Source organism: Gopherus flavomarginatus, chromosome 3 (assembly GCF_025201925.1).
Source record: "Gopherus flavomarginatus isolate rGopFla2 chromosome 3, rGopFla2.mat.asm, whole genome shotgun sequence".
Classification (NCBI taxonomy): Eukaryota; Metazoa; Chordata; order Testudines; family Testudinidae; genus Gopherus; species Gopherus flavomarginatus.
Genome location: NC_066619.1, coordinates 4,388,156 through 4,407,980, shown reverse-complemented (window position 1 = coordinate 4,407,980; position 19,825 = coordinate 4,388,156). Strand labels below are relative to the sequence as shown.

Below are 19,825 nucleotides of genomic sequence, written 5' to 3'. Positions count from 1 at the left end.
CGCATGTGGGAAACAGTAGTGCTGGGACATCTGACCTCCTGATGTGTGGCACAAACCAGCAATTAGATAGCAAACAACTACCACAGAGACCCTCTGGGTGACATTCGCTCCGTGTGCGAGGCCAGCTGAAGGCTCCAAGCACCACTTATGCCATCGGCATAGCAAAAGATTGCAGGCAGTAAAACGAAGATGCAAAAAAGATAATAAAATAAAAATGCCGAAACTCTGCCTGACTCTAAAACTCACAGAAATTGTGGGTGATTTGCCCGAAAGTGGTCTGATCTCACCATCACAAAAGAGAGTGCACATGGAACCCGAAAAACCCGGTCATAGGCCCCGGTGCACAGTTAGGGCACCCGCACTATGGAAACACAAATGAGCCGTAACACACAATTGGGCATCCAGCATCCTCAGGACCAGCCGAGAGAGGAGGAAGGAAAGGAGTCAGTTGTCAGCTAGAGCCAGAGGTTTAAAGAACAGAAGAACGTTGTGGTTAAGGCTCTGAGACCTGAGTTTGATTCCAGCCTTTGCCGCAGACTCTGGGCGCAACCTTGTCTCTAGGGCTTGGTTTCCCATTGGTACCGTGAGGACAATGATGCTTCCTTTGGCTGTAAACTATTTGCAGCCAGGACTGTCTTGCTATGTGCATGCAAAGTCTCTTGTACAACAATAGGAGTCTCGTCTTGCTGGTGGTCTCTGGGTGCACGTGTAATACAGACCTGGCTTAGGAAATTCAGTTCAGTACATAATTCAGTGCTTTGCCACTCTGGTAATGACGAGTGTTTTACCCAATCGCATTTGAGGGCTCCATGAAACAGTTGTACAATTGACATGGCTTAATAGACTGCTGTTTATGAGACACAGCAGTATTTAAGAGACACATTTCTCTCAGAGCCGCACATAAAATTTGATAGTTAAATAGCTGTAAATGCTACTGAGGTCTGACAAGTTGAAGAGGAATAGAAGGGCTGTCATGCAGGGTATCAGCCAATATGCTCTGCACCACAGAGGCAATGAGACTTCCAGTCTCATAAAACCCTTTTTATATTGGAAGTGAGAATTTGTGCAGTGCACGAGTTCTTTTTTATTGGGCTGGTGTGATGCTGAGAAAATGCAGTTAAAGTTGTACGAGTCCTCCTTGGAGCACGATTGGGGCACCCATAAATCAAAAAAGTGCTTCTGAAAAGTGTTTACTAAATAATTCACCTTTAATTCAGTCTAGTCTTGGTTTACGGGGCAGGACGAAGAGAGCTCGCAGGGATGTTCGCAGGGGCGGAAAGGCTCAAAGTACATACGTAAATCCCTTAAGGGCAGTCATAGGAAAGGATAATTCTCATCGGACACCCATGACTAAGTGCTGTCCGATTCAGACTGGAGCCCTGCTGTGTGAAGCACTGTACAGACATGTAGGTAGACGTGGCCTGAAAAGCTTCTGAAGAGTAATGACAGTTATGCAGGGCGGAATTCTTTTCTAGTGAAAAAAGGCCAAACTGTATCAAAGACAATGGCGCTGCACCCATTTATACCAGTAGAGAATTCAGCCCAACCAAACCTTATTGAGCCTATTCAATCCACCTTCTTTGGGTCGGTGGGGAATTATTTTCTAAAGCCTTCTTGCTAATTTTTTGACCAATCCAGGTTTTACATGTCCCGTGCTGGTGCTTTCCGCCACTTCCTTGGCAGACTATCACAAAGGAAGCTTGGATGCTGGGGGAGATCATAAAAAAGGTACAACAGAAGGCAAAGCAAAGGAACTAAGCCAGGGAGCTTTACATGCTGGGGAATTAATTCAGGTTTTGGTTCCAGCCACAAAGCTCAGCAGCTCTGAACCAGATTCCCATCCTGGCCCACTTTGTGATGATAACACTAACGGTCATTGTCGTGGTCTCTGGACTTCGGCCTTCCAGTATAGGCAGAGCTCAAAAAGTTCAAATTCCAGAAAGTGGTTCTGACCCCACATAACTTCCACTGACTTCACCGGAGTCACTCCTGCGTACAGCAGCATAGGTGAGACCAGAATCCAGTCCCACAGGTTCTTCTGAACCCAAGCCAAACCTCCCCTGCCTGCAAGGTCCACCTGGACACCTCCTGCGACCAGACTGTTCCCACAAAGACTCCTATGCTGCGGCGAGCAACGCTGGCCTAGGTTGCACACTGGAAATGAACCGTTTCCGAACTTCCACAAGTGATTTGATTGGCGAGGAAGGTTCGGGCTCACGTTATCCCAGACGGCTTCTTCATCTCGACTCCAGAGACATGTTGCTTACATCATCGCAGCCTGGCTTCCTGGTTAACCCACCCTTCCTGCGGCTGAGCTCGTCTGCACAAGAGGCTGGCAGCGATGCTGGCAGCTTTAGCTCTGACATCAATTACCTGCACTTTATGGGTACATCTAGACAGCCAAAGAAAAGACCCACAGCGACAGGGCTCAGAGCCCAGGTCAGCGGACTGAGACTCGCTGCTGTACTTTTCTTTTTGGCTATGTAGACGTACCCTTAGAGAAGCCAGGATTGTAGAACATACCTAACACAGGGTGAATCCCAACAATCTCAGCTAGGGGACTGCCCATGGAGCTAATGGAACTTGTTCCAAAGTAAGGATTGAGCTCAAAGAGTCGCAGGTTTGGGACCTAGTCTCTTTCAAGGTACTTCTCTGGCCCCTATCCCCATACCGCGTGTTCACCTCGCAAACATTAATGGGTTTATCCTCTCAGCAACCCTGTGGGGTAGGGACATTTTATTCCCTTTTCATAGATGGGGAACTCAAGCACAGTGAGGCTAAGTGACTTGCCAAATGTGACGATGAGTCTGTAGCAGAGTTGGGAATTAAAACTAGGTCTCTCATGTGCCAGGATGATGCTGTTCACCACAAGACCACCCTCCAATGTCCTCCTGAAGATCTGAGTTAAGTCAATCCAGGTGTGGACTTTCCCAAGGGCTAGCAGAGCTCAGTACCTGTCTATAATGAAAATGAAAATCTTTGGGCGTAGATGAGTTCCTCGCTTTCCAGTGGTCTGGAATTCACTCAAACGGCATGAGCGCTGCTTTCTCCGTAAGTACGTGTGTGTGTGTGTGTGCGCGTGTGTGTGTAAACCAGCTTTCCTCCCTGTGGGAAACTCCCTGGAAAATGCAAAGCGATGAAGAAAAATGGCTTGCTTTTCCATGAACCCAGAAACCCTGTTATTTGTCACCTGGTTTTGCCAGCAGCATGGGTCTTTTCCCACGATCCTAGGAATCAGCATATTTCCAACTCACTTCCACACATGATGTTGAACAACAGTAACTGACTGGCTTTGTTCAGCAGCTGCTTCGGGAAGCCAAGGGAAAGAAAAGCAAGATTCACTTACCAGGATTCAGAGAAGGAGTTAATGTGTACAAGGGGAACACAGACATCCAGAGTCAGAACGCCGAAGGCTAAAAAACCAAAGAAGAGCTTTGCAAGGGATCTAAAGCGTTCTGCTCCGGGGCAATCACTAACTATTGGGGTCAGGAGGATGCTTCCCTGAGGACTGACTAATTCTACTGTAGGGTTGATTGCACCTTGCTCTGAAGCAGTGAATGCTGCGTACTGCTGGGGACAAGACATGGGCTAGCCTGAAGCACTAGTCTGGTCCACTTGGCAACACCTATGTTTAAAGTGAAGGTGCTGTAAGCGTTACATGGTAGACACTTGTTGGAAGAGCAGAGAATGAACCCAGGTAGCTGGTTACTGCAGCCGATGAAGGCACCGACCTGGCTACTATGTGGATGAAGGAGGCAGCTGGAATCTCTGCTATTGTGGGTCAGCGCAGGAGCCTGTCACCTGTGAAAACTGGATTTCGACCTGGATGAGGTCAGGTGTGATGAGGAGTTCAGAGCTCTTCCTCACTTGGCATATCACAAACACAGCTGAGGATTTGACAAAGGCCATCACTGCTCAGCATAACAAGGACTGCAGTAGAAGGGGTTGGGGGGCTGCAGGTCAAGACTGAGGAGCATGAACAGACCTATTTGGGGGGTGTCAGGGAGGCTATGGACTGGAAAGCAGGAGGGGGGATGAGGGTCAGGAGTGAGGGGCATCGGCACAGCTGGGTGTGCGGAGCCCAGGACTGGAATGGCAGGAGGTGGGGCGATTACATTGCACTGGCCTAAGCAGTAAAAATCACTTACTCTGAAAGCGACAGGAGAGCGGAGCTCGTGAGGACGTGAGCTGGAGGGCAGGGAAGGGAAGGAAATAGAAAAGTGAAACCGAACCCAGAAGACGAATGAGTCTCTCTGGACAATTAGCCCCACCCGTCCGTCACCTAGATCTCAGCAGTTCAGAAATCCCTTCCCAAGGTGGCAGCCACTCTCCCCTGGCCGCCAAGACAAAGTTCTTGTCAGGCTGAGTGAGACGAGGAACTAACCTGTGACAGTAATCTCTGAAAGGCAGTTTCTTTTCATGCTCTGGCTGATGGATCACCTGCCCCTTCCCCGTCCCATCTCAGAGATGCCGGCCCGATAGCAGTGCCAGCCACAGTCTGTCACGTCGCTCCCTCCACACGGATTTCACAACACAATTCTTCGCTCCGCAGAGTCACACAGTTGCCAGCGGATACCCTACTTCAGTAGACGGAGACGGATTCCGTCCCAGGGCCCCTGCTTTCTGGAAGACGCCTCATCAGTCTGAAGCCTGGTCTACACTACACGTTTAAACCGATTTTAGCAGCGTTAAACTGATTTAACGCTGTACCTGTCCACACTAAGAGGCCCTTTATATCGATATAAAGGGCTCTTTAAATCGGTTTCTGTACTCCTCCCCGACGAGGAGTAGCGCTAAAATCAGTATTACCAAATCGGATTAGGGTTAGTGTGGCCGTAAATCGACGGTATTGGCCTCCGGGCGGTATCCCACAGTGCACCACTGTGACCGCTCTGGACAGCAATCTGAACTCGGATGCAGTGGCCAGGTAAACAGGAAAAGCCCCGAGAAATTTTGATTTTCATTTCCTGTTTGCCCAGCATGGAGCTCTGATCAGCACGGGTGGCAATGCAGTCCCAAATCCAAAAAGAGCTCCAGCATGGACCGTACGGGAGATACTGAATCTGATCGCTGTATGAGGAGACAAATCTGTTCTATCAAAGCTCCGTTACAGAAGACGAAATGCCAAAGCGTTTGAAAAAAAAATCTACAGGCTACACAGTGCTGCGTGACAAGTGTAACGGGAAGCCAGAGACTCAAATGGACACTCATGGAGGGAGGGAGGGGGTACTGAGGACTCCAGCTATCCCACAGTCCCCAGCAGTCTCTGAAAAGTATTTGCATTCTTGGCTGAGCTCCCAATGCCTGTAGGTTCAAACACATTGTCCGGCGTGGTTCATGGAATAGCTCGTCAATTTACTCCCCACCCCCTCGTGAAAGAAAAGGGAAAGAAATGGTTTCTTGACTTCTTTAAATGTCACCCTATGTCTACTGAATGCTGCTGGTAGATGCGATGCTGCAGCAGTGAAGAGAAGTATCCGCTCCTCTCCCCTCCCCGGTGGCAGACGGTGCAGTAGGACTAGTAACCATCCTTCTTATCAACCCGTGAGTGCTCCTGGCTGGCTTCAGGTGAGGCTGGCCGGGGGCGCCTGGGTGAAAATAGGAATGACTCCCAGTCATTCCCAGTAGATGGTACAGAACGGCTGGTAACTGTCCTCATCATAGCAACTGGGGGCTGAGCTTCAATCAGCTCCCTCTCTTTCATGTGAAAAGATTCATGTGAAAAGAAAAGATTCTGTACTGCCTGGACTATCATAGCAGTGGCATGCTGGGCTCCTCTCCCCTACACCACTTAATGTCCTGCCTGGACTGTCATAGCACCGGGAGGCTGCCTCCCCCTCATTTTATCTCACTAACAAGTCACTGTTTCTTATTCCTGCATTCTTTATTACTTCATGACACAAATGGGGGGGACACTGCCACGGTAGCCCAGGAAGGTTGGGGGAGGAGGGAAGCAATGGGTGGGGTTGTTGCAGGGGCACCCCCTGTGAATGGCATGTAGCTCATCATTTCTGCGGGATCTGACACAGAGCAGCTGTGCTCTCTGATACACTGCTTCTCTAGTACGTTTGCCCCATATTCTAGGCAGGACTGACTCTATTTTTAGAAACCATAAAGGAGGGATTGACTCGGAGAGTCATTCCCAGTTTTGCTTTTGCGCCCCCGGCCGATCTCAGCCAGGGGCACCCATGATAGCAGCAGACAGCACAGAAGGACAGATAACCGTCATCTCATTGCCAAATTACCCTGGCAGCAGATGGTACAGAACGACTGGTAACCATCTCTGCTATCATGCAAAAGCAAATGAATGCTGCTGTGTAGCGCTGGAGTATCGCCTCTGTCCATGGCATCCAGTACACATATGGTGACTGTAAAAAAAAAAGCTGGACAGGCTCCATAGTTGCCGTGCTATGGCATCTGCCAGGGCAATCCAGGGGAAAAGGGCATGAAATGATTGTCTGCCGTTGCTTTCCCAGAGGAAGGAATGACTGACGACATTTACCCAGAACCACCTGCGACAATGATTTTTGCCCCATCAGCCACTGGGCTCTCAACCCAGAATTCTAAGGGACAGGGGAGACTGCGGGAACTATGGGATAGCTACGGAATAGCTACCCACAGTGCAACGCTCCGGAAATCGACGCTAGCCTATGACCATGGACGCACACCGCAGAATTAATGTGCTCAGTGTGGCCGCGTGCACTCGACTTTATACAATCTGTTTTATAAAACCGGTTTATGTAAAATCGGAATAATCCCGTAGTGTAGACGTACCCTGAGAGAGCTGGCCCGAAAGACAAGTCAGAGCTAGCTCGTCTTCAGCCTCATGTCCCCTGCCGACCCCCACCAGAGCCCCGGGAGAGACTGACATGAGACAATAGGATGAACCATTTTGGATAAGTCAAGCTCCTGCCTCAGCCTCCCTGAGGGGTAACCCTGGCTAGCTGGGTCCTGTGCGAGGCAACCTCACCCCTGGAATAGCTCTCGCTTGGCTTGTGCTAACTCCCCCAACTCTGCAGTGCATCTCCGAGTCTGTCATCCTTCCACCGCCTGGATTTCAGTCATCGGAGCAGAGGGAATATCACAGCCTCGCTGAGCTCCTCACGCCCAGGCTCCGTGGTAACATGCACGGCTGCGTCTCCACGGAGAGGGAGGAAAGGCAGCAGAGTGGGCAGAACTAGCACTCTGCATTGCAGCCCATGGTTCCCCCTTAATGCAGGCCTACGGATTACACTTGCTGCCAGTAGGAGCAGCCCTGACTGGGGGAGCAGAGGGCAGAAGAGTTAAGTCAATCTTATCACAAGAGCTTTCCAGGCCACCCACCACCTTTCCCATTCAGGTTCTAGGTTCATTTGGATCCCAGAAAAGTCAGGACCTGTGCGCACTGCCCGTCTGGATCCATCTGATGCATTTCTATAACGCCCATGACCAGGGCTTCTAACCACCGCCAGGCACAGCATGGGGAGACACGGCCGAGGCACCAGAGTGGATAGCTCATTGGAAATATTGCCGCATGGTTGTCAGAAAAAGGAAACAAGACGCTCTCTCCCTGCCTCAGCGCAGCCTAGTCACAGTGATAATCATGTCATGTCCTCGCGTATAGGGATGCATGCCATTCTAGCTACCTAAGGTACTTCTCTAACTCCCATTCCCGCAGCATCTGTGCACATCACACCATGGAAGTCTATGGAGGAGCAGGTCTGCCAAGTGCCAGTGAGCACCCTACCTGCAGCGGAGGGGGGATGGGTTCCCCAAATACCAGTGGTGAGACCCAGAGAGACAGAAGAAGACAGTCTAAGAGGAGGGAATGGGAGGGAGTGGGAACTCTCTGCACTGGGATACTGGTGAGGCCGAGCGCCTTAGCAGGCTTCAAGAAAAGCTTCGCTATGATAAGGACGCCCACAGTAAATAAGGATAAAGCATCAATAATGAAAACCAACACCTCCCACGTACGGGCGTGAAGCAGGCACCAACCGAGGGGAGTTCGCAAAAACTTCTCTGGTAGGCAGGCGATTCTCTGGTTCTCCCTTCGGGTGATTGTTCCACCTTCCTTTGAAGTTGCTAGTAGTGGTTAGCACGAGAGACAGGATACTGGATAAGGTGGACCCTGATCGGTTCAGTTCAGCAATAGACATCCCTATGTAAGCACTCATACCAGTCCTTCCCCTCAGGCCTGATCTACAACACACGGGTAAGCATTAGACTGACATGAAGGTGTCTTTTGTTACGTTTGTTAGAGGCAATGTATGTTTATGGCTCTGTATAATTAATACATTAGGCCTCTCGCCTCCGATCCTGCCAATGTCTCCTATACCACCAGCTTTTCCTGTGCCACAGTCATCCCTCTGCCAAGCAGTCACAGGTACCGGGACCTAGCAGGTCAGTTTGTCAATCAGTGCTGTGGAATATGAGAATAACTGGTTTGTTTACACCATATGCACCAGCCCTGGAGCAGAGGGGTCATTTGGAGCTGGATTGAGAAGGGGAAAAACATCCCCACAGAGCAGGAAATCCATGTTCAGGAGATAAAAGGCAATTCAGTGGGGACTAGGCCTGGCCAAAGCCAGCGTTCAAATCCTGCCTTAGGTCGTGCGGGAAGAGGAGTTTGGTTGGTTTCAACCTAACCTGTGTCATAAAATCACCACACACGTTGGCAGGCTTAGCTGGCCCCACAGGTGACCTCGGCGACTGTGCTCTGCTTTATCAAGGGGGAGACACAAACATGCTGCGCTTTCCTATGGTGACTTGATTTTTGTTCTTTCTTGTTATTCATTTCCTTACTCTAAAATAACGACTGAAATATCAGGTCGTAGGGAAAAGAACAGCAAAGGATGGACATTGCATCTTAGGGTGGGGGGGGGGTCAAATTGCCCAGAATTGGCCTCTTTACTGCCATTGAAATCAGCAGTAAAACAGCTGACGCCGATGGGCACAGAGCTAGGCCAGCCTCTGCCCTTTAGCAATCCCGCTCTAGATGATTTATTTGGATCACACCTGATCAGCACCAAGCGGCAAGGGAACAGCCATGCCGCCAGGTAAGCAAAGAGTCAAGATCGCTGGGTTTATAACAAAGACAAACTGCCCCTCCCCTTTCTCCCAGATTGCAAGCAGATGTATGTTCAAATTACCCGCTGCTAACTACCACACTAAGCAACGCGCCTCGGTCTGGGAATGAGTTTAGGAGCAGGACCAAGAAATATGTGTTAAATGAATGATGAGAGGATTAGCAGGAATTCAGCAGGTCCTGGAAGGGTGAAATGTCACAGGTACAGAAAACACAGGTCACTCGTGTGGACGTTTCAGCTTCCCACAGTGGGGATAAATCTCTGGTTTATACCCATTTCACAGAGAAATTCTGCCATTCGCTAGGGCTGGGGGTGCATGGGAAGCTCATGCTGCTGCTGCTGCAGAGGGAAGATTTTGGCCTCAGGGCTGTCAGACCTGCACCTTTGACCAGCACTAAACTCCCTTAAAAATTCAGGCCACATTTTGTTTGTTTTATAGGATGATACTTGTGCTCTTCCAGTTGGCCCTTGCCAGAGGGAGGCTTTCTGCAGAGAAATGGGAAGAGGTTAGCTGGTGAATATAAAATGCCTTTTGAAAAACAGCCCCAAATCCAAAGGGCTCCTGCAAAGCGTTTCCCTTCTGAAGATGGGTTTTCCTCCTCCGTTCCACACTGTGCATTTGATCACATGTGGAAGGGTCAGAAGTTGGGACTGCAGAAGCACTCAGAACTCAGCTATTAATTTACCTGAGCCTTGCGCAATCCCTCTATATCTCCCGAGGCCAAATTCTGCTTTTGGTTTACGTCAGCGCAGCTCCGATTACAGTCAAGAGTCCAGACCACGGCCTCACTTACAGAGCGGCAAAACTGGAGCAGCTCCCATGAAGTCCACAGAGAAGAAAGCTCAAAGGCGGCCTGATGATTCAGAGGAGCGGGTGTTCTCTCAGGACTAGAGTATTGGCCAGCAGGTGAAGTAGTCCTGAGTTCTAGTCCCATGTCTGCCACTGACCTGCTGCAATATCTTGAACAAATCGCCTTGCATCTCTATTTCTCCTCACGCCCTTTGCCTGGTCTGCTTAGCTCATAAGCTCTTCAGACCAGAGGCTACCTCTGATTAGGTGTGCAAACAGAAGCTGTCACAAGGGAGCCCCAATCTCTGTTAGAGATACCAATGCAGTTGAGAAGAACAGGAAAGGGAAAAAATAAATGAATATTCATGAGCAAAGGCTGCTGATTAGACCCAGTGGGAGCTGGGTCCATCCCTCACACCAGGGAGGTCACTTTATTTATAAATGTGTTTCTATGTTGCCTTAACTTCCAACTTCTTAAAACCTCCTCCCCTGCTGAAGCGAGACCATGGGACCGCTGGGCTCTACCTCACACTGGCCCTCCGGCTACAGTCACCCCAGAACAACCTGCAAGGGGATGAGGTGACAACCGCAGAGCAGAGGGAACTGCAGCCTGGCAAAGCCTCACACTGAACCCGAAGCCACGCTTTGGCTGACATCCAAGGAAGGATGCAGGGCAGTAACCTGAATAAAGGGCTTCCCTGGGTAAGTCAGAGCACCCTCCGGGATGTCATAAACAGATAGCTAAGGGTTAACGTTCTTTTACCTGTAAAGGGGTAACAACAGTAACCTGAAACACCTGACCAGAGGACCAATCAGGAAACAAGACTTTTTCAAATCTGGGTGGAGGGAAGTTTTGGGTGTGAGTTCTTTGTTCTTGATCTGTTCTTTCCTCGGCTCTGAGAGTGATCTTTCTATCTCCTGGCTTTCTAATCTTCTGTTTCCAAGTTGTAAGTACAAGGATAGTAAGACAATAGGTTTATATTGTTTTTCTTTTGTATTTACATGTGTGTAGTTGCTGGAATGTGTTAAATTGTATTCTTTTGGAATAAGGCTGTTTATTCACTTTTTTCTTAAGCAATTGACCCTGTATATTGTCACCTTAATACAAAGCCTATTTCAATGTCTTTTCTTTCTTTTTATATAAAGCTTTCTTTTTAAGACCTGTTGGAGTTTTTCTTTAGTGGGGACTCCAGGGAATTGAGTCTGCAGCTCACCAGGGAATTGGTGGGAGGAAGAAGTCAAGGGGAAAATCTCTTTGTGTTAGATTTACTAAGCCTGACTTTGCATTCCCTCTGGGTGAGGGGGAAGAGAGATTAGATCTCTCGGTACTTGTGTTTCCAGGACTGGAAGCAGGGAATCTCCTAGGGTCGTCCAGGGAGGGGAGCCTGGGAGGAAGTAACAAGGAAACAAGGGGAGGGGGTTATTTCCCTTTGTTGTGAGACTCAAGGCATCTGAGTCTGGGGGTCCCCCAGGGAAGGTTTTGGGGGACCACAGTGAGCTAGGCACTGTATAATTCCTAGCTGGTGGCAGCAATTACCAGGTCCAAGCTGGTAACTAAGCTTGGAGGTTTTCATGCTAACACCCATATTTTGGACGCTAAGGTCCAGATCTGGGAAGAAATGTTATGACAGGGCTGCTCTACCCTATGGCAGCCTCTGCACAACTGCATACGAGCTGCATCACCACACAGAATTTCCATAGGGCAATATGAGTGCACCACTTCCTGCCCCCTATACTGGTGCTTATGATGGGGGCGGCATAGTGCCGCTTACATGGGTCCTATGCTTTTCCTGCCCTGGAGGAGTTCTCCCCAGCCCCTTGCAGGTCACTTATGGTCCCAGAAAGCACAGGAGCAGCAGCCAAGTGTTCGAGAAGTTGCCAGAATCAGGTTCTCAATCCCCAAGCTACACATTTATTGCATCAAGTTTCTCCATGGGAAATACACAACCAAGAGAATCTCTAAGAGATGGGGCTTGAAGCCTAGCTCACGGGCCTTACTTTGGAGAGATCACCTATAATTTAAACGTCATCAAAACGTGACACTGGTTTGGCAGCTGGTGTGCCGAGACCACAGCCTACTATGTTGACCAATATTGTCTCGTGGTTTCAGCTGTCTGTATCCATTTGTTGTCCCTTGTCTTATGCTTCGACTCTTATACTAGCTCCTTTGGCCAGGGATTTTTTCTGTGTTTGTCCTGGGCCACAACTAGTGCTACTAGGCACCACGGTAATGAAGATAATACATGAAAAAGGTAATTGACGTATTTTCTAAAGCGTCTAGTATTAAAATGATACACTTGATCCAGACAGGCGACCAGAATGAGGCTGATATTCTCCTTAAAACCAGGGTCAATGCAATGGATCGTGTGGCATGTGACCCACGATTCTGGTTTTCTCCTCTTCAAGAAGAGAGATTCGCAAACCCTCTGAGCGTGTGCTTGCTTTACTGGAGGAAAGATGGCCTTGTGCAGCTGGGACTCAGGACAACCTGGGTTCAATTCCTGCCTCTGCTACCTCTGACCTAAGCATTCAGAACTCCACCCTTCCCCATGTCTTGCAGCTGATGCACTGCATTGTCCATCCTCATTTCATTCTTAACATCCTGTTGGTTGCTGCCTCTCACTCGTGTCTCTATACCTTTCCCCACGCGGCCTCCTGTGCACAGAATGCTCTCTCACCACCCTGTCGTAACGACCCATTTCTTTCCGAAGGCCCAAAGGAAGCATGGTTATTAGAAATGATCACGCAGCCACCATCCCCCCTCTGGATTTCCTAGTGCATTTCAACCTCTAACCCTCGGTTGGAGCCGATCAGAAATTTATGACTGAAAAAGTTTCTCTTGGAAAATATGGTTTTGTCAACATTGAAATTTCCCCTCAGGAAAATGGTAGTTTCCTCCCCCCCGCATGGTTTTTGATTGGGAAAATCAAAATGAAAATGTTCCTTTTGAAATGTCAATTTGAAATGAAACAGTTTTTTTTTTTTTTTTTTTGAAATGTCGATTTGAAACGAAAAATTTCTTTTTCAACCCCAGAGTGGAACATTTTGTTTGGATCGAAAAACATCCACACTTTTCCTTGGGGTGTTTCCCGTTGAAAACACTGGGGGGGTGGGGATTTTTTTGTTTCATTAAAGTTTGCGCTATCGCAACTCCGTGTTTCAATTTGGAAAGGAATTTTGAAACAGCAAAACTTCCTGCAAAAGGGAAATTCAGTTCTTGGAGCACGTCTCTTAGATCATAAAGTGCTTTGGAGCCGTGACTGTCTTTACCATGCTTATTGCAGTGTGTGGAGCACACGGCTGGCACTAATCAAATCAGCAGCAACACTCAGGCGGCAAATGGCCTGTGGTTCTCCATGTTGTGTTCATATGGACACGCTGCCCGGTGGTCTTCTGCAAACATTCCCCTCCTCAACACATGTGGGACAGTCCTTTTCCAAGGAGTATTCTGAGTCATGCACTCTGTACAAACTCTACTGTCGGGGCTCATTTTCCCTTTGCTATCACATGCACTTGCACATCGAGAGCAACGCACACTCATCCCACCATGCAACAGGAAAACGTGGGGGAATGAATCCTGCCAAGCGAACCCACAACCCATTCCAGAAAGCAAACTCCCCACCAGGACAAGGAGTGATTTACCACCCTGAACAAATGGAAGGATGTTAATGAGTCTGGAAAAGGACATGAGTCATTGAACAAAGGCGTCTGCTTTTCCAGCACAGATGTTGAGTGATTCTCACCTGAAATGAGTTTTTGGACAGCTACATTGCACACACCATTCCAACCGGAGCATGCTCAGGTTGCTCACTCCTGAGCAGGGAGTCATCTCAGAGTTTAATAATGGAAAAACAGTTTTGACACGGACACCCACCCAGAGACACTCGCACAGCGGCGTCTCGCAGAAAGCAGCCGGGGAAAAACAGCTGCGTTTAGCTTGTGGCGTGATAAGAAATCAGGACCTAAGGAATAAGCAGGCCCGTGGGGTAAGCACATCCACAGCCAAATATCAAACACCATCCACGTGGCTCTTGTCACCAACCACAGGTCAACATTTGCCATTGGGCACCAGATCACGGTCCCTGGGCCGTTGCAGTTCTAGTTGTACAGGACGGGCAGTAAGGACTCCAGGGTTCTAGTCCCAGCTGACTTTTTAATGGTAACTACCACTGCGGTGGAGCAAGGATGTTTCTGAGTGTCTCCGATACTCCGTTATGCACCAGGGATTTAAGCTGGCTTGCTGCTTTCAAGTCTGTGGGAGACGGGGGGAGGGGGGAGCACTCAGTCTCTGAGATCTTGGCCAAACCTGCCATCCAGCCACAATAAAGTATTTTCCTTCTCTAGAATCTACCATACAAGGATTTCAAAGCCCTTCACAAATGCTAATGAATTAGCTGAGCCTTCCCCCTGCCGTGAGTGAAGGTATTATCCCCCCTAACAGATGGGAAAATAAAGGCACAGAAAAGCGAGTGACTTGCCATGGGTCACCAAGGAAGGCTTTGGCAGAGCTGGGAAGAGAACCCAGGAGTCCTGGCTCCCATCTTCCCTCCCTAGTAGAGCTGGAAAATCAGTCAATGCTCCCAGCAATGAAGCTTCCATCATTTCCCTCGGGAGGCAATTCCACAGTCTACAGACCTGCAACCTTATCGCCAGGCTACATTTTCGGTTTAGTAGCAGAAAGGCAGGAGATTTAATGAGACAAACCTGGCTGCTTTTGAGAAGTTAGATTTGAGTAAGACCATGAGCGGAGCTGTGGTTTAGATGTAGAGGATATTTCCTAGCATCCTAGAATCCTACAACTCAGGATGGAAAAATTCTATTAACTCTCTCCAGGAGCTAATGCAGGATTGTTCCCCACTTTCTGGTGCCTTGCCCAGTCCAGCTATTTGATCAGGACCAGAGCTCAGCAAAAATATGAAGTTTCACTTTGCAAACTGCCCTGTGTCAAATAAAACGCTGGGGGTTTCAGTGTGTTTTCTGCAAGAATTCGTAATTTTGCTCAAGGACGAAATTGTAGCAATTTCACCTGCTGAGCACAAGTCTTGGAGCAAAGAACTGTGGCGTCCTGGCCTGCCAGGAATCGCAGACCAGCAGGCAGACGGGCCAGGGCGAGATGTCTGCCGCAGCAACATTGCAAACAAAACACTTTTGTGTCAGTGCGCACTCACCAAACATTTGAGACTAAACTGCAACAGGTTCTGCTGCTGAGGCTGTAAGTTCGTTTGGGGCAGAAACCATCTTTTTGTCCTGCATTTGTACAGCACTGAATACAAGCAGGGCCCAATCCCTGACCAAAGCCTCAAGGTGCTGCTACAACAAAACTCAAACAATACTAGTCATTTTGCAGACAAACCATATCCTGCCATGAGTGCAGGGACTGGACTAGAAGACCTCTCTCGAGGTCCCTAAGATTCTATGACTATCTTTCCATCACTTTGGCTGGCGGTGTGAAAGCAGTTCTGATCAGAAGCTAAACATTATGGTAATCGGGGTAACAGTTCAGGGACTGCCTGCGTACATTCTGTGTGTGTCAGAATGGCCCACAGAGAAGAGAACACAATGTTGTCTAGAGGACAGAACACTGGACTGGGCACTCGGAAATTCCATCTCTGGCTTTGCTACTGGCTTGCTGGGTGACCTTGGGCAAATCACTTCACTTTTGCCTCAGTTTCCCCATCCGCACAATGGAGATAATGCTACAGCTGTCCCTGTGTAAAGCAATTTGAGATCTGCTGATAAAAAGTGCTATATAAGAGCTAGGCATTATTCCTACAGCTAAGAGAGCTCTCCTTTACCTCCGGAGATAGAGCTCTATGTTCTGGGAGCTGACAGGTCCATTTCTGAAGAACGCAGGTTTGTTCCAGGATGCTGGACAGAGTCACTTACCTCTGGGGCAGCATTTGGATGAACAGAACAGGGGGATGGCAGAAGCTCAGCAGGGGACATAACTGCACAGTTTTGCCAAACGTCCGACTGTTACATGGCACTGCTAGTACATCTTCTCTGGGACCCCGCTAAGGGAAAATCGCTCTTTGCTCTCAGGAGACATTGGGCTCTGTCCTGCTGCCTCTCTCCAATGTAATCCCACAGGGAGAGGCGGCCACACTCAAATTTGCTAAGCTAGGAACAGTTACTGAGGAAGCAGAAGGCTGGATTGTGGAGAAGAGCCGCTGCTTTGGACTGTGCAGTGTTGTTGTAGCCGTGCTGGTACCATTCACTCCCCCTGCACCCAGGCAAAGTCGCACCAGGGATAACATGTCAATGGGCTACATTTTCCGCAGAAAAGGTGCATCCAAGTTGCACATGCAAAAATGGTCAGGCGTCAGCACGGTGACCTGCAGCATGCACCTCCTTGTTTCCAAACTTTGCATCCGGGGGGGCGAGGGGGGAAGGGGAAACTCTGCACCAAGTCAAATCTAGGGCCCTGAAATTAACACAGGCAGCATTGTAACATGTTGTCCTGAGGCAACACCATGATCTTGCCAGGTCACCAGGCACCGAAGCAAGGCTACCCATGGGATGAGACAACTGGTGTGAGGTGAAAAGATCCAGTGCCAAAAGGAGACAGGCCTGTATTCTGTGCAAAGCTTTGGGACGAGCTCTAGGGCGTGCTGTGCTAACAGAGGAGAACTGTGAACTTCCAGCCGTCTAGATCTGGATTTCCACTGGATCTACAGCCCTGCTAGTGAGACTCCATCCAGACACCTTGCTTGGAAGGCTTCCCTTGTTCCTTAGGATAATAATAACTCTGCTGTGCTGGCATACCGGTCAAGGCTGAGCCAGCAAGCAGAAGAGACGCTGGCTGTATTCTCTTTCTGCTCAGAGAGCAGAGCTTTCCTTTCAGACCCCGACAAGCAGTCCTTGCTGGCGACGCCAGTCCTGAGCCAAAGGCAGTACAGCGGCAGGGTCTGCCAAAGAGCGTGCTAAGCTGCCCCATTTTTTGCAGCCTCTGGGAGGAGGTGCCCACTCTTCCTGTAATGACCTTAAGTACCCTGTCAGCGTGCTCCATTGGAGGGGGCATTGGCATTGCCCAGCCGTGTGACCTCAGGAAAGCCAACTGCTCTGTGCCTCAGTTTGCCCCGCTGTAAAATGGAGACACAGACAATTGACAATCTTTGTAAGGCACTTTGAGACCTTCGGAAAGGGGCTACAGTTTGGTGCAAAGTCAGTCATAAGGATCTTCCTTTAAAGGGAGGAGGGGAGGAGGGAGAGAAAGCAAGCAGGATCCTAGATTCAGGAGTTTTCACCTGCTGCCACAATGCAGACACCTCTGGGAAAGAACACGGAAGTCAACTGCTTACTGTAACGCTGCACAGCGCAACAACAGTTCGACACAGAACACTGTACCCAAGTGATTCAGGCAGGCCCACACTAACGGCCTGGATTTCTCTCTCACCAGCACCTCTTGCACGAAGTATCACGGGAACTTTCCTGGTCATAGCTGGTCAGGACACGAGTATTTACATCCCATCGGAAAGAGGCTACTTCCAGGATTGCAGCCTGCCCGAGCACGATCCGAGGTCCCTGGCTGCGACCTAAAACAGAGGGAAGAGCGCCCACCCGGGGTGGCAATTGTACTGACAGGTTGCAAAGACTTAATAAAAAGAACCGATTTCTTTGCAGAACTGATGAATAGGAGAACTCGGGCTGGGGGCAATAAGCAAAGAAACATTCCCCATGTTGGTCTTAGATGACGGATCAGGAAACACACTGCACGGTACGTTGCACGTTCGGGATGTGGCAGGGCACCAAGGACATTTCATATGCTACAGAGCTGGCTCCTCTACCGCAGCTGGGATTTCAAATATCAGCTTTGACCTTGGTCATATATTTTACACAGCGAGTCGTCTACATTGGAAATAGCAGGGAAAAGGGCTGATATATCTTTTATTTTTTTTAAGATTTAATGCACGGTCTTAAAACTGGGGCAGCCCCAGTGGATGGCCTAATTACATGCCATTCCCCATTAAGAGAAAAGACACGTCTGAAGAGATCTAACGTAATGTGAAGCACCAGCCCAGAATAAAGAGATGAGCGTAAAAATGCCATTTGCTTCATTTCATCTGCAATTGATCTTGATTTCTTCCTTCGGGGCCAAGACTGCAGGTCGGTTTGTCTCTGGGCACGGAAGGGGTGGGTAGGAGAATGGGCATGGGCAGTTTTTACTAGCAATTCATTCACACATAAGGGATACCTCATCAGGATCTCCAAGGTGGAGCCAGACATCCCTGTCCCCCAAAGGAGGGATCTGGGACTGGTGGCATGGGGAGAAAGCAGGTTGCATCTTCATACATAGTGTAGCCAATTATTCTGGAGGGAATTCTGCAACACTGCATACGCAGAATTTAAGCAGAAATTAAATGTGTGTGCAGAATTTCCTTTTCCCCCCACCACAGAAATGGGCTGCAGAGCTGCTGGCTGCCACTAGGGGCTGCTGGACCCAGCAGAGCCCAGTTTGCAAATAGAAGGCACTGCCAGGGAAAATGGGAGGGAAACGGAGGGTTCCTGACCGCTGCAGTTCTCAGCATGCCCTGAAGGAAGGAGGCGGCATGCAGGAAACTCCACACAAGCCTGGGACCTGGCATCAGGCACTTTCTCCCTCTGGATCCCTGGGCTCTGGGGAGCAAGAGGTGCGGGTGTCTGGGCTGTGGGGGCACCCCACATTTGGGCTCTAGTGGGAGGGGCAGAGAAACGGGACCTGGGTTGTTGTAGAGGTTTCTTTAACTCTGCTCCTGGGGGAATTGTTGTGTGATAGTGTCTGTCCGTACTGTTGCAGACTTGCTGACAGGTATTTTGAAATAAATGACCAAAATCATTGAAACTGGTGTGATTATATGGTGTTATTTTGATAAAATATGCAGAATTGCACCCAATTTTTCATTTTTTGGCACAGAATTCTCCCAGGAGTAGCCAGTGCACGTGTTCAGGCGCTTCTGTCCTGCCTGTGTTGTCTGCAGCCAGAACATCGCTCGGCATAACTGAGCTTTTCCCTTCACCACCCACCTCCCAAGGACTGTGGCTTCAAAAGAGTTTATGCAGAGCCCTGCAAGAGCCCCTTCCTTCCGCACAAATTCAGACTTCCCAGGGAGAACTGCCCACACCAGAGACAAGCGCGACTGTGGATGGGTAGAGAGAGAGATTCCCTTTCATAAACGGCATGTTATTATTCTGTGCTCACAGCCTACATCCCCACCTTAACTGGTCTGATAGCATTGTCCTTCAACCTACATGTTTACACTGGGCCACCTTAACAGATAAATAATTCAATTCCCCACTCCTCCTCCCTTCCCCCGGCGAGGGAATAACTGCCTCTGATAGCCTTGATTTGCTAAATAAAACACTCTTTGAAGGCTCCCTGTAATAACATTTGCACGGAAAATTGACATTCATCCTCCTTCCCATCAGCCCCGATGCTTTTGTTTGAGAGTTAATAACTTTGACGCTCGGCTGGGCTATTGATTTCTCCGGGCACAATTGGTTTTTTGGTCCAAAATACACAAATAAATTAACGAGCAAGTGATGGCGCAACGCTGCTGAACTTGTGCGGGCCACTGCGGCTGGGACATAGCATGGGAGCTGGGCTCCATTCATCATCCAAGAAGCCCTACGGACAGCCACTTAGACCTGGTCTGCAGAAAGAAACCGAGCAGGCTGGCCTCCCCCAGCACCCTCAGAAAGAAGGGCTGACGCTCAGGAACGGAGTGGCAGATTTCAGGGGCCAGCATGGAAAGTTCATCTTTTAATGCTCGGTATCAGCCTGACAAGGTTCTGAGCAAACAGAAGCTACTCGCTGCGGGAAGCTTTGCTGCAAATTCTGCAACCTGACAGGTCGGTTTCCCAGATGGGGCCCAAGCAGTCAAGGTGGAGTTGGGTATTTAGTGAGCGTAATTTGTTTACCTCCACACTGTGCACACGCCAGCTTTGCTGGGTCAGGGGCGGTAACAGGGAGAACGCAGGCTACTACCTTTGG

General features: G+C 49.3%; 1 protein-coding gene across 5 annotated transcripts in view; it reads right to left on the bottom strand.

Annotated features, from left to right (window-relative positions):
* Positions 1–19,825, bottom strand: part of CNTFR (ciliary neurotrophic factor receptor) — a 473,976-nt gene that overhangs the window by 299,253 nt on the left and 154,898 nt on the right. Inside the window, exon 2 of one of the 5 annotated variants that reach the window (XM_050943672.1) lies at positions 17,258–17,390. The exons of the other annotated variants lie outside the window; for them this stretch is intronic. The gene's annotated coding sequence lies outside the window, so the exon portion shown is untranslated. The remainder of the gene's footprint in view (positions 1–17,257; positions 17,391–19,825) is intronic. 5 annotated transcript variants of the gene reach the window in all.